General features: G+C 41.6%; 1 long non-coding RNA gene across 1 annotated transcript in view; it reads right to left on the bottom strand.

Annotated features, from left to right (window-relative positions):
• The window catches only part of LOC122551718 (uncharacterized), a 129413-nt gene that overhangs the window by 102215 nt on the left and 15119 nt on the right, over positions 1-12079 (bottom strand). Inside the window, exon 4 of the long non-coding RNA XR_015757898.1 lies at positions 7991-8078. This is a non-coding gene — a long non-coding RNA (uncharacterized LOC122551718). The remainder of the gene's footprint in view (positions 1-7990; positions 8079-12079) is intronic.

Genomic DNA, 12079 nt, shown 5'->3' with positions numbered 1-12079 from the left:
GAGATGTAAGCCCAATTAGGGACCAAAAAGGGAACTTACACATTATGACAGGGACATGGCTGAGGTGTAACATGAATAGTTTGCATCTATTTTTCTCTGCAAGGAAGGTGCAGCCCAGGCCATGTGACAGAATAGGAAACCCAGTTCCTCGAAGAGTTTTGTATTGATAAGGAGGATGTTTTGGATAAACTGTCAGTGAAGTTGATAAGGCACTGTGACCAGATGAGATGTAGCCAAGAATTTTTGAAGAGGTAACAGAGACAGTTAATGAGGGAAAGATTAGATTACTTACAGCGTGGGAACAGGCCCTTCAGCCCAACAAGTCCACACCGACCTGCCGAAGCGCAACCCACCCAGACCCATTTCCCTACATTTACCCCTTCACCTAACACTACGGGCAATTTAGCATGGCCAATTCACCTAACCTGCACATTTTTGGACTGTGGGAGGAAACCCACGCAGACACAGGGAGAATGTGCAAACACCACACAGAGAGTCGCCTGAGTCGGGAATTGAACCCGGGTCTCTGGCGCTTGAGGCAGCAGTGCTAACCATCGTGCCACCCACTAGGTCATTGATGTGATGTGCATAGACTTTCAATGTGCTGCACATTTACTTGTTATAGAGAAGTTATAGGTTATGGAATAAAACGGACAGTAGCAAATGAATACAAAATTACCTGAGTGATGGGAAACAGAAAGTAATTAATAATATGCATTCTTTGAGCCTGAAACAGATTTGTCATGGTGTTCCCCAGAACTGTATTGGAACCCTCGCTTTTTGATGTATATATCAATGATCTTTGTGTAGAAGAGCAATTTCAAAGTATACGGACAATAAAAAAAACTTGGGAAAATTGTAAACTATTAGAAGGACAGTGCAGAACTCTGAAAAGAAATTAAAAATGTGGTAGATTGGGCAGATAGATGGCAGATGAAGTCCAATGTGAAATTGGACAATGTGTTCTTTGATACAAAGTGCATGGAAAGACAGTAAAAAAACAAAGAGTACTATTCTAAAAGATGTGCACAATCAGAGAGACCTTAATGTATATGTGAACAGATCATAAAGGGTAGCAGGATATGTCAAGAAAGGTTGTTAATAAAGTATCCAGTGTTCTTGGCTTCATTAATAGAGACAAAGAATACAGCAACAGGGATGTTATGCTATACCTACATAGGGCACTAGTTCAACTTCAGCTGGTGCATTGTGCATAGTTCTAGGCACCGCACTTTCAGAAGAATGTGAACATTTTGGAGAGAATGCAGAGATTGATGAGAATGGTTCCAGGATGAGACAGCTCCATTTTGCTGAATGATCAGAGAAGTTGGCATTGTTTTCCTTTGCGAGGGGAGTTCTGAAGGGAGATTTGGTAGATATTTTCAAAATGATGAGAGGTCTGGACAAACTGTTCCTACTTGTAAACGAAGAAGAAAACAGAAGGAACAGTCTGAAAGTGCTTTACAAAAGCATTAGAAGCAAATCAGTATTGTTACAGGTTCTGAGAATATTCACTGGGCTAAAAGACATCGAGTTTAAGGATGAAGAGAAAATAGCATTGTGCTGTCTTGACATTTTAAACTGTAAATTAGTTCTTTCAGTCGCCACTTCATTTCTACTGAGACCTTGAACAGAATGTTACAAATCAGTTGTCTTTGATTTGGTCAATGAGGTTACTAACAAAAATAATCACAAAGTCGAACATTCAGAGAAAGTAAAAGATAAGGCTCATGACTCCCTTAGGTATACAGTGAGCATAAGTAACTCCCCCTCAGACACTGTCCGTGAGAACTTTGCCGAATCGGTTTGTACAGCACATTTCGAGATGTAGACAACTGTCTTGTATTTTTCAGTCCTTTTCTTTCAAAAATTGAAAAACATAAAATCTTACTGCAGGATTCTTTTTCATATTGTGCGGTATCTTAAACAAATCTGGAAGTGTTTTAACAACATAAAAATATGATTTTAAGAGTTGAATTAAATAAGACCAATAGTACTTTATAGGCATCATTATGTTTAATGTATTGAGGCAACATTTAATCCTTTGTACACATTAAGACTGTGTAATTATAATAAGACCATAATTTTATAAGTTCTTGTAAAGAACTGTAAAATGGACATAGAATCCTGCAAGGTGGCACCCAGGAGTTACATGACTGTCCCTGTTCATTCACTTCAACAAAAAAAGGCTAATGTGCTGATTATCAACTGCAACCATTTTGAATTGATTAACTCTTTGATATCATGTTTCCCTATAAAATTGAAAGAATTCAATGCATCTGAAAAAATAGAATGCCAGAAGAACATGCATAGTGTTAGATCAGATCACCCAGAGTAGCCCTGAGAGACTGCATCTGACAGAAGTCACATGACACCAGGTTATAAGTCCAACAAGTTTATTTGAAATCACAAGCTTTCATAGCACTGCCCTAAGGTGAATTCCACCTGAAACCTGTGCTGGAAGATCTCAGCAGATCTGGCAACATCTGTGGAGAGAAACCAGAGCTAATGCTTCAGGTCCAGTGGCTCTTCTTCAGAGCTGATTGTAGCTAAGCAAGTTTGGTATATATGGTAAAGAAGGGGAGAGGGGAGTGGGGAGGGGAAAGAGTGAAAACAGGTGGAGATGGAGCCTAGAGAGAAAGAACAACAGTTGGATAGTCAATGGAAAGGATAAATGTTAGCCTAGGGAATGAATAGCTACTAATAAGGACCATTATAAATTCACGCTTCACTTACTACGATGCGGTCATTTCTGGTGTGGTCATGCCATATATTTCATCAACTTATGATCTTATAGTATTTTATAAATTAGATCATGAAAGATAGTGCCTTATATTAAAATAATTATTTTTAAGATGTTATAAAAACTGGCAAATGTGGCCTCCATTTTATGTCTAACAAGATCCCTCAATGTCCCTTTCCTCACAGTGTTGACTGGGAAGGACAAAAACTGCAGCCTGAAACAAATAACAGCAGACGTTTAGTTTATTGGCCTAGATATTCTGATCAGCATCAGAAACCCTCTTCTCAATCGTGACTGGATTAAAATTTGCCCATTTAGTTTAAGATGTCTTCTATCTGAGAAATTCTTGGACAAAGATCTCTTGTTTGTGAACCTGTCCAAGAATCCAAAAATCTAGCTGCAAGGAAAATTTTTACAGATTCCACACCAACCCCACTAGCAACATTTACATATTTACATACCTGACTGCCTTAGTCGACCCATCATCTCAGCCTGCTCCTGCCCCACCAATCTTATCTCTGCATACCTTGACACTGTCTTGTCCTCCTTGGTCTAGGATCTCCCACATACATTCAGGGCACCACATGCCCTCCACCTCCTCCATGACTTTTGGTTCCCCAGCCCCCAGTGTCTCATCTTCACCATGGACATCCAGTCCCTATACATATCCATCCACCATGATGAAGGCCTCCAAGCCCTCTGTTTCTTCCTCTCCCGCTGACCCAACCAGTACCCTTCCACCGACACACTCATTCAATTGGCTGAACTGGTCCTCACCCTCAACAATTTCTCCTTCAAATCCTCCCTCTCCCTCCCGAGTAAAGGGGTAGCTATGGGCACCTGCATGGACCCAGCTATGCCTGCCTCTGTGTCGGGTACATGGAACAGTCCATCTTCCGCAGCTGCGCCAGCACCATTCCCTACCTATTCATCTGTTACATCGATGACTGTATCGGCGCCACATCGTGCTCCCACGATGAGGTTGAACAGTCCATCAACTTCACAAACACTTTCCACCCTGACTGGTCAAGTTCATCTGGACCATCTAGGACACTGCCCTCCCGATCCTGGACCTCTCTATATCCATCTCCATTTCCGACAACCGACTCAACACGGACATCTACTTCAAACCCATTGACTCCCACAGATACCCAGACTATACCTCATCCCATGCCCCCTCCTGTAAAAATGCTATCCCTCACTCCCAATTCATCCGCCTCTGCCGCATCTGCTCACAGAAAGACCAATTCCACTCCAGAACATCCTAGGTGGCCTCCCTCTTCAAGGACAACAATTTCCCCTCCCAAATGTCAATAATGTACTCCAGCACATCTCCTCTATTCATGCACATCTGCCCATGAACCCCACCCCTCTAATCGTAACAAGGACAGAATCCCCCGGTCTTCACCATCCATCCCATGCATCACATCATTCTCTGCCATTTGCAGTACCTACAAATAGACTCCAACACTAGGGATATATTTCCCTCCCCACCCCTCTGCAGAGACCATTCCCTCCGCGACTCCCTTGTTAGGTCTATGCCCCCACCAACCCACCCTCCATTCCCAGCACCTTCTCCTGCCACTACAAGAGGTGTAAAACCTGCACACACACCACCTCCCTCACCTCCATCCAAAGCCCCAAAGGATCTTCCACATCTGACAGAGATTTTCCTGTACCTCCACACATGTCATCTACTGCTCTCGATGTGGTCTCCTCTACATTGGGGAGACAGGACACCAACTTGCGGAACATTTCAGAGAACATCTCTGGGACACATGCACTAAACAACCCTACCACTCTGTGGCAGAACACTTCAACTCCCCCTCCCACTCCGCCAAAGACATGCAATTCTTGGGCCTCCTCCATCACCAAACCGTTACCACCCAACGCCTGGAGGAAGAATGCCTCATCTTCCGACTTGGGACCGTCCAACCACATGGGATCAATGTCAATTTCACCCAATTTCCTCATCTCTCCTGCCCCAACCTTATCCCAGATCCAACCTTCCAACTCAGCATCACCCTCTTGAACTGTCCTACCTGTCTATCTTCCTTCCCACTTATCCGCTCCACCCTTCACTCTGACCTATCACCATCATCCCCCATCTTCATCTACCTATCGCATTCCTAGCTACCTTGCCACCAGCTCCACTCCCCTCCCCTCCCATTTATCTCTCAGCTCCCTTCGCCACCCCCACCCCCTCCCCCACTCCACCCACCCCATCTCCTGCCCCTCACATTCCTGATGAAGAGCTTATGCTCAAAACATCAACTCACCAACTCCTCAGATGCTGCCTGACCAGCTTTGCTTTTCCAGCACTGCACTTTTTGACTCTTAGATAGTGCCTGTGAAAGGCTAATTATGTAAGATAAGTGTAAGATTGGGGTAGATGTTGATTGAGGGACTAGGGTGCCAGGTGGATGAAGGAGGTAGTGTGACAGGTGTGTGGGTGTCAGGTACATGCAGTATCAGGGGTGGGTAATATGCCAAATGACGAAGGTGGAGAAAGGGTTTAGGCCAGTGATGTAAAGGCAAACTGTCAGTTCTAAGGGTCCACACACCTGGTAGCAAGTGGGGGATGTGGATTTGTGTTGGCATCCAGTCAGGGACTAGGTTTTAGGGAGTAGGGTTAGGGAACATTGGGGTGTATTAGTGGTGCTTTGGAGAGTCAGCTTAATATTTACCCAAGAATTAGAGTACATTTTCAATCCTCTAGCTTTCCTGGCTTAGGATTAAACCTAAATGAGTTGGAATTCTCTAAACCTCATGGACTCTTTCAGAGGGTTCCATACACTGGGGAATTGCCCAGCATAAAAGACAATTCCTGAGGCAATTCCCAGGGGGTCACTTAGACCAAGAGTTCTGCTCAGTCCCAATGTGCAACTGGAGGCTGAACTGCTCTAAAGACCCTCTGATCATTGTGATATATGGGCCAATGTCTTATGAGGAAAATGGCACCTTTGAAGATGCTGTTCTCCCTCAGTGCAGAGCCAAAATAAAATCCCAGTCACAAAAATGTATTGCTGGAATTCACACACTGAATAACCCATACTAAGCAAGGGAACACCTCCGTAGTGTTGCCCTCTGGAATCGAAATTGCATCATATAAATGAAACCATCAGTGCTCACAGAATTATTATGACTTCTGACAGGCACTTGCGTGAATATTTTGATGTGAAGAATCAGCCATTGGTAGCTTGTGATTACGGAGACACATCACCAGACCAATAACACACAATAGATATAATAGTAATTCCTTGAGAATTTCTGGAGCATTCAAACTAGAACAAAGTGATTGATAGCATTGACTGAAAACGTCAAGTTAAATAACTGTTTATGACATGAACATTAATGGAGATTACTAATACAATGCATCAAAGCACCACTGCTATGAATTCATAAATCATCAATTTAAACCTTTGAGAAATTGAAGCTTGGTACAGATTTCTGTTTGAACTGTACAAAGCACATCCACCTGATTATTAACTGAACACAAGCATAGATCACATTTTTGTGTAATTAGGTGGCAACATCAGTGTAAAATTCAATCCTATTTTATATGATGGATAAGAGTTGCTATAGCAACAGTGACAATTAAATCAGCAGGATTCTTTATTGCTTCACTCCCTTGGGGTCAGAATGGACAGGTTGCTATGAGGAATCTTGCATAATGATTTTGTTTCAACAATAAAATATGCAATAATAAAATTGAAAAAAAAATGATAGATCCTCCAAAACTGAACAGACACTTTCTGGAGTTTCAGCATGTCATGGGAACAAAGATGCTTAAAATGAGACAGATAAATGAATATGCAATCTGCCTTCTTTAAATGGGAATATATAATGACAATTTTTTTTCAGCTCAGGGTTGGATTTGTGTTTTTGCAGGCATACAAAAGGAAATCTCAAAATGTTAGTGAAATATTATAAGGTATAATTTAGAGGTTATAGCTGATAATATTTTCAATGAATTTACCAATTATACCTGTATAATGGGTCTTTTATCTCTACAGCAGAGAACTGAAATCTATAGGGCTCATCACATAAATAACTTATCAAAATGATTCATATTGTCTATTTTGATATATCAACTTTAATGAAATATACTTGGTTGCAAAAGGATATAAGCAAAGCATAAGATTTATAATAGTAACAATTTCTCAGATTGTTTAGACTGCACGTTTGCCTCATCCTGCTAAAGGATATGATATATTTCTTTGTAGCAGATGAATGAGCTGATACAAAGAAATGAGAAGTAAAATTGGATCCAATGTGGAGAGAGTTCATGGATCACGTTCAAGGAGAAATAAAAGTCACTGTGATTTGTATTAGTTATTAAGCAAGTCCAGGTGAAGCTAGAAACAGGATATTGGCTTTTGGTAAACAGCAAGGTAAGCCCCAGATTATTATTTAAAGAAATTCATTAAGTGGCATGTTTGAAAGAACAATTACCAGCTTATAATGACAACTTCTTTTCAACACTGGGGTGGAAATATTGTGAACAGTTTAGATGTATCTTTAATTTTGAATCAGGAAAAATGATAATTCTTGATCTTTTATATCTTCTTCACAAACATCCACTTCCTCCACCACTGACACACAGTAGCAGCAGTCATGATTTGGAGATGCCGGTGTTGGACTGGGGTGTACAAAGTTAAACATCACACAACACCAGGTTATAGTCCAACAGGTTTAATTGGAAGCACACTAGCTTTCGGAGCGACGCTCCTTCATCAGGTGATTGTGGAGGGCTCGATCGTAACACAGAATTTATAGCAAAAATTCTGAAATTATACATTGAAAAATTGATTGTCTGTTAAGCCTTTCATTTGTTAGAATACAGTGATAGTTTCACCTCTTTCATGTGTAAATCACAAAACCTTTTTTTTAAAGTTGCATTCTCGGGTTAGCTGTTAACAATGGTGATAGCTAGACAATATATTGAAGGTGTTGGCCCCTGTGTTCTCTGTCTATGCCATGATGTTTAGACTGATTCTAATCTAAAAAGTGAGATAACGGAGTTTTACATGAATTCATGCAGTTTTTGAGCTCAGAGTTCTACATGGATGCATGCAGTTTTTGAGCAAAGTAGCAGCAGTGTATACCATCTACAAGAGGCACTGCTGAAATTTATCAGGCTGCTTAAATAGCAACTTCCGAACCCAAAAACACTACCACCCAAAAGGATAAGGACAGCAGATACATGGAGCACCACATCTGGAGGTTCCCCTCCAAGCCACTCACCATCCTGACTTAGAAATATATCGCTGTTCCTTCTGTGTCACTGGATCAAATTCCTGGAACGCCCTCCCACACAGTATTGTGGATATATCTACAGCAAATAACAGGTAGTGGTTCAAGAAAGCAGCTCACCACCAGCTTCTCAGAGGCTACTAAAGGTGAACAATACCTGCTGGCCAGCCAGCAGTATCCATGTCCCATGAGTTAATAAAGACAACTTGGTTTATGTGATGATTTGGAGATGCCGGTGTTGGACTGGGGTGTACAAAGTTAAAAATCACACAACACCAGGTTATAGTCCAACAGGTTTAATTGGAAGCTCCGAAAGCTAGTGTGCTTCCAATTAAACCTGTTGGACTATAACTGGTGTTGTGTGATTTTTAACTTGGTTTATGTGAAAAAGTTTCATCGACTATGCCCTGGCACAGACATTGACATGTTTGCAGAACATACTGGAAATTTCAGTGAATGTACAATTAATTTTGCTGATGATTTTCAATTATTTCAAACTAATAACAATGAGTATTACTATGCCAACTTTAACAAAGCAAAGACAGTTCACAGCTCTGTAATGACAAATATTGATACTGAGTCAAAGGAAGAGATATTAGATCAGATGACGAGATAGAGTTTTAAATGTTTTTTTAAAAAGAGGAAAGAGAGGATGGGAGGTGGAGAATTTAGGAAGGGAATTCCAGAGTTTAGGAGAATGGTCAGTAACACTGAGAAGCCATGACAGTGAAGCAAATGCAAACAAGGAATTACACTTTGCTCATTCCATATTTGCCATGTTGTTCCTCCCAAGTGTGCAAAGTCATTGGAGGCCAAAGAGATTCATCACTGTATTCTACACCATCCCACCCTCCAGGTGCCACCTTTACCCTTGGTCTGCTCTCCCCTTACCCTGCAACAATCAGTTTTCTTGTCACTAAGAAATGGGGGAGATTTTTAGGCCTGGCACGGGAAGGGTGTGATAAACAAACTGATCTGCAAAACTTGTCTTTTGACACCCATCCAACTCTATGATTTTAACTTCACCTCTCAATCTCAACATTGATGACAGAATGTTTTTTGAAGTCTGACACAGTATAATCATTGAGATTAATTGCTAAAAGAAGTTCACCTTCAATTGAAACAACTTTATAGCTTTTAATAGTTATCTATAAAAACATTTTTATACTAGGGAAGCCGCAAGTTCTGATGCACAGTAAGATTGCTGGAATGTTGTCAGGACCCATAGCCTTTGTGGTATCCAGTATTTCCTACTGTTTCTTCACATCACATGGAGTGTTGGATTGGCTGAAGACTAGTATCTGTAATGTTGGGAACCACAGGGGAAGGCCGAAATGGACATTCCACTCACAATTTCTGGCTGAAAATTGATGTGAGTATTTTAGCCATATCTTTTGTACTGACATGCTAGGCTCTTCCATCATTGAGGATGGAGATGTATGTGGAGCTGCCTCTTCCAATGAGTTGTTTAATTGTCCACCACCATTCATGACTGGATGTGGCAGGACCACAGAGCTTAGATCTGTTTCATTGATTGAGGGATCGCTTAGCTCTGTCTATCACTTGCTGCTTACCCTGTTTGGCACACAAGTAGTCCTGTTTAGTAGCTTCAACAGATTGGCAGCTCATCTTCAGGTATGTCTGGTGCTGTTCTTGGCATGCCCTCTTGTACACTCCATTAAACCAGGGTTGATCCCCTGGCTTGATGGTAATGGTTGAGTGGAGGATATGCCTGGTCATGAGGATACAGATTGTGCTGGAGTACAATTCTGCTGCTGTTGATGGCCCACCATGCCCTGCCTTGAGTTGCTAGATCTGTTTGAAATCTGTCCCATTTAGCAAGGTAATAGTATCACACACCATGATGGAGGTTATTCTCAATGTGAAGGTGGGACTTGGTCTCCACAAGGACTGTGCAATGGTCGCTCTTACCAATACTGTCATGGACACTGGCATCTGCAGCTAGCAGATTGGTGAGGATGAGATCAAGTATGTTTTTCCCTCATGTTGGTTCCCTCACTACCTGCCACAGACCCAGTCTAGCAGTAATGTCCTTTAGGACATGATCAGCTTGATCAGTTATACTGCTGCCAAGCCACTCATGGTGGTGAAATCCCCAACCCAGAGTACAATTTGTGCCCCTGTCATTCTCAGTACTTCCTCAAGTGTTGTTCAACATGGAGGAATCCTGATTCATCAGCCAAGAGAGTATGTTATGTGGTAATCAGCAGGAGGTTTCCTTGCCCATGTTTAACCTGAAGCCATGAGACTTCATGGGGTCCAGAGTCAATGTTGAGGACTCCCAGGTCAACTCCCTTCTGACTGGCCTGGATCTATCCTGCCATGGGATGGCAGTGTCTGGGAGATTGTCTGTCAGGTATGATTCCATGATTATATCGGGTTGTTGCTTGAATAGTCTGTGAGAAATCTCTGCCAATTTCAGCACTAGGGGACTTTGCAGGGTCAACGGGGCTGTTTCTGCCGTTGTCTTTTCTGTTTCCTCGGTTGATAACAGGTGGACTGATCATTTTGATTTCTTTGTTGAGACTTTGTATCGATTGATATAACTGAGTGGCTTGCTGGGCCACTTCAGAGGGCAACTGAGAGTCAACCACTTTGCTGTGAGTCTGGAGTCACATGTTGACCAGACCAGTTGTAGATGAAGAACATTAGTGAGCCAGATGGGTATATTTTTCAGACAATCAACAATGGTTCCATGCTCATCAGTAGATACTTAATTCCAGACATTTTTACAGAATTCAAATTCCACCATCTACTGTTGCCAAATTTAAACCCACATCCACAGTACATAAATTGAGTTTCTGGATTGATAGTCTCGCAATAATATCACTAGGCCATTGCTTCCCCTTATCACCAGAACCTAGTATCACCAGAAAAGTAACCTTTCTAGTCACTGTCAACCCCATGGGATGTTAATAGCCAAAGAGGTAACAACAAATATCTAACATTCATAAAAGGAAATAAGTAGTTATGAGATATCAGAAGAAAGCACCAATGGGCAATTGATATATGTTTAGTACTACTTTCAGGTGCATAGCGATGATGTCAGTGAAGTAGACAGGAGATCAAATGTTCCTCAAATTGACAGGCAAAAACCAACCCATATTCTCTGCCTGTTGTTGGTTATTTGGAGGTGGGGGAAGGAAATAGCAATGCAATTGTGGTAGGGCTCAGTATAATTAGAGGTAAGATATTGCTCTCTGCAGATGTTAGTGGAAATCCCCTGTGTGGCCTGTCTGGTGTCAGGGTTAAGGACATCTCCTCAGGGGTAGAGAAGCAGATGGAGGGGGGGGGGGGCGGCAGGGATCCAGGACTCTTTGTGTTCATTGGTACCAACAATGTTGGTAGGGCTGGAAGAAACTAGGACTAGGTTTTGTTGAAGTGTTTTGAACAGTTAGGAGTGAACTTAAAATGGAGCACCTCTAAGGTAATAGTCTTTGGATCACTACTTGAACCACATGCAAACTGGCATAGTGTAACTAAAGTCAAGGAGTTAAATGTGGGCTTAAAGATTGGTTTGGGGTAGAATGGGTTTCAGTATGTGGAGCACTGGCACCAGTACTGGGGTAGAAGAAACTGTTCTGTTCTGGCAAGATAAGCTTCACTTGATCTGTGCTGGGACTAATGTCCTGGTGAATCAAACAACTAGGGCTATAGAGAAAGCTTTTAACTAATTAGAGGGTGGAAAGCAAGAGGATATGGCAGAATTCCAAAGCCGCCATTTGGATAATGATGCTCAGAGTAGGACAAGCAGGGACAGAGTGTACAAGCGTAGGAAAATAGCAGTAAATAAGGTCAAAAGAGGAAATAATGGTTAAGAAGTCAAAATTAATTATTTTTCACTTGAATGTGATTAATTAACTGCACCAATACAAGTTAATGGTTATGATCTTATAGTCATTACAGAGACATGGTTATAAAGAAAAATAAATATTCAAGAATATGTGACTTTTCAAAAGAACAGACAGAAAGGAAAGGATGGTGGGGTATAATTGTTGGTTTGGGATGGAATATGTATGTTAACAGGGAATAATCTTGAATCAGAAGACGTACAATCTA

Source organism: Chiloscyllium plagiosum, unplaced genomic scaffold, assembly GCF_037043375.1.
Source record: "Chiloscyllium plagiosum isolate Xiang-an unplaced genomic scaffold, Cpla_swu_hap1 HiC_scaffold_1, whole genome shotgun sequence".
Classification (NCBI taxonomy): domain Eukaryota; kingdom Metazoa; phylum Chordata; class Chondrichthyes; order Orectolobiformes; family Hemiscylliidae; genus Chiloscyllium; species Chiloscyllium plagiosum.
This window is presented reverse-complemented; position numbering and strand designations above follow the sequence as displayed.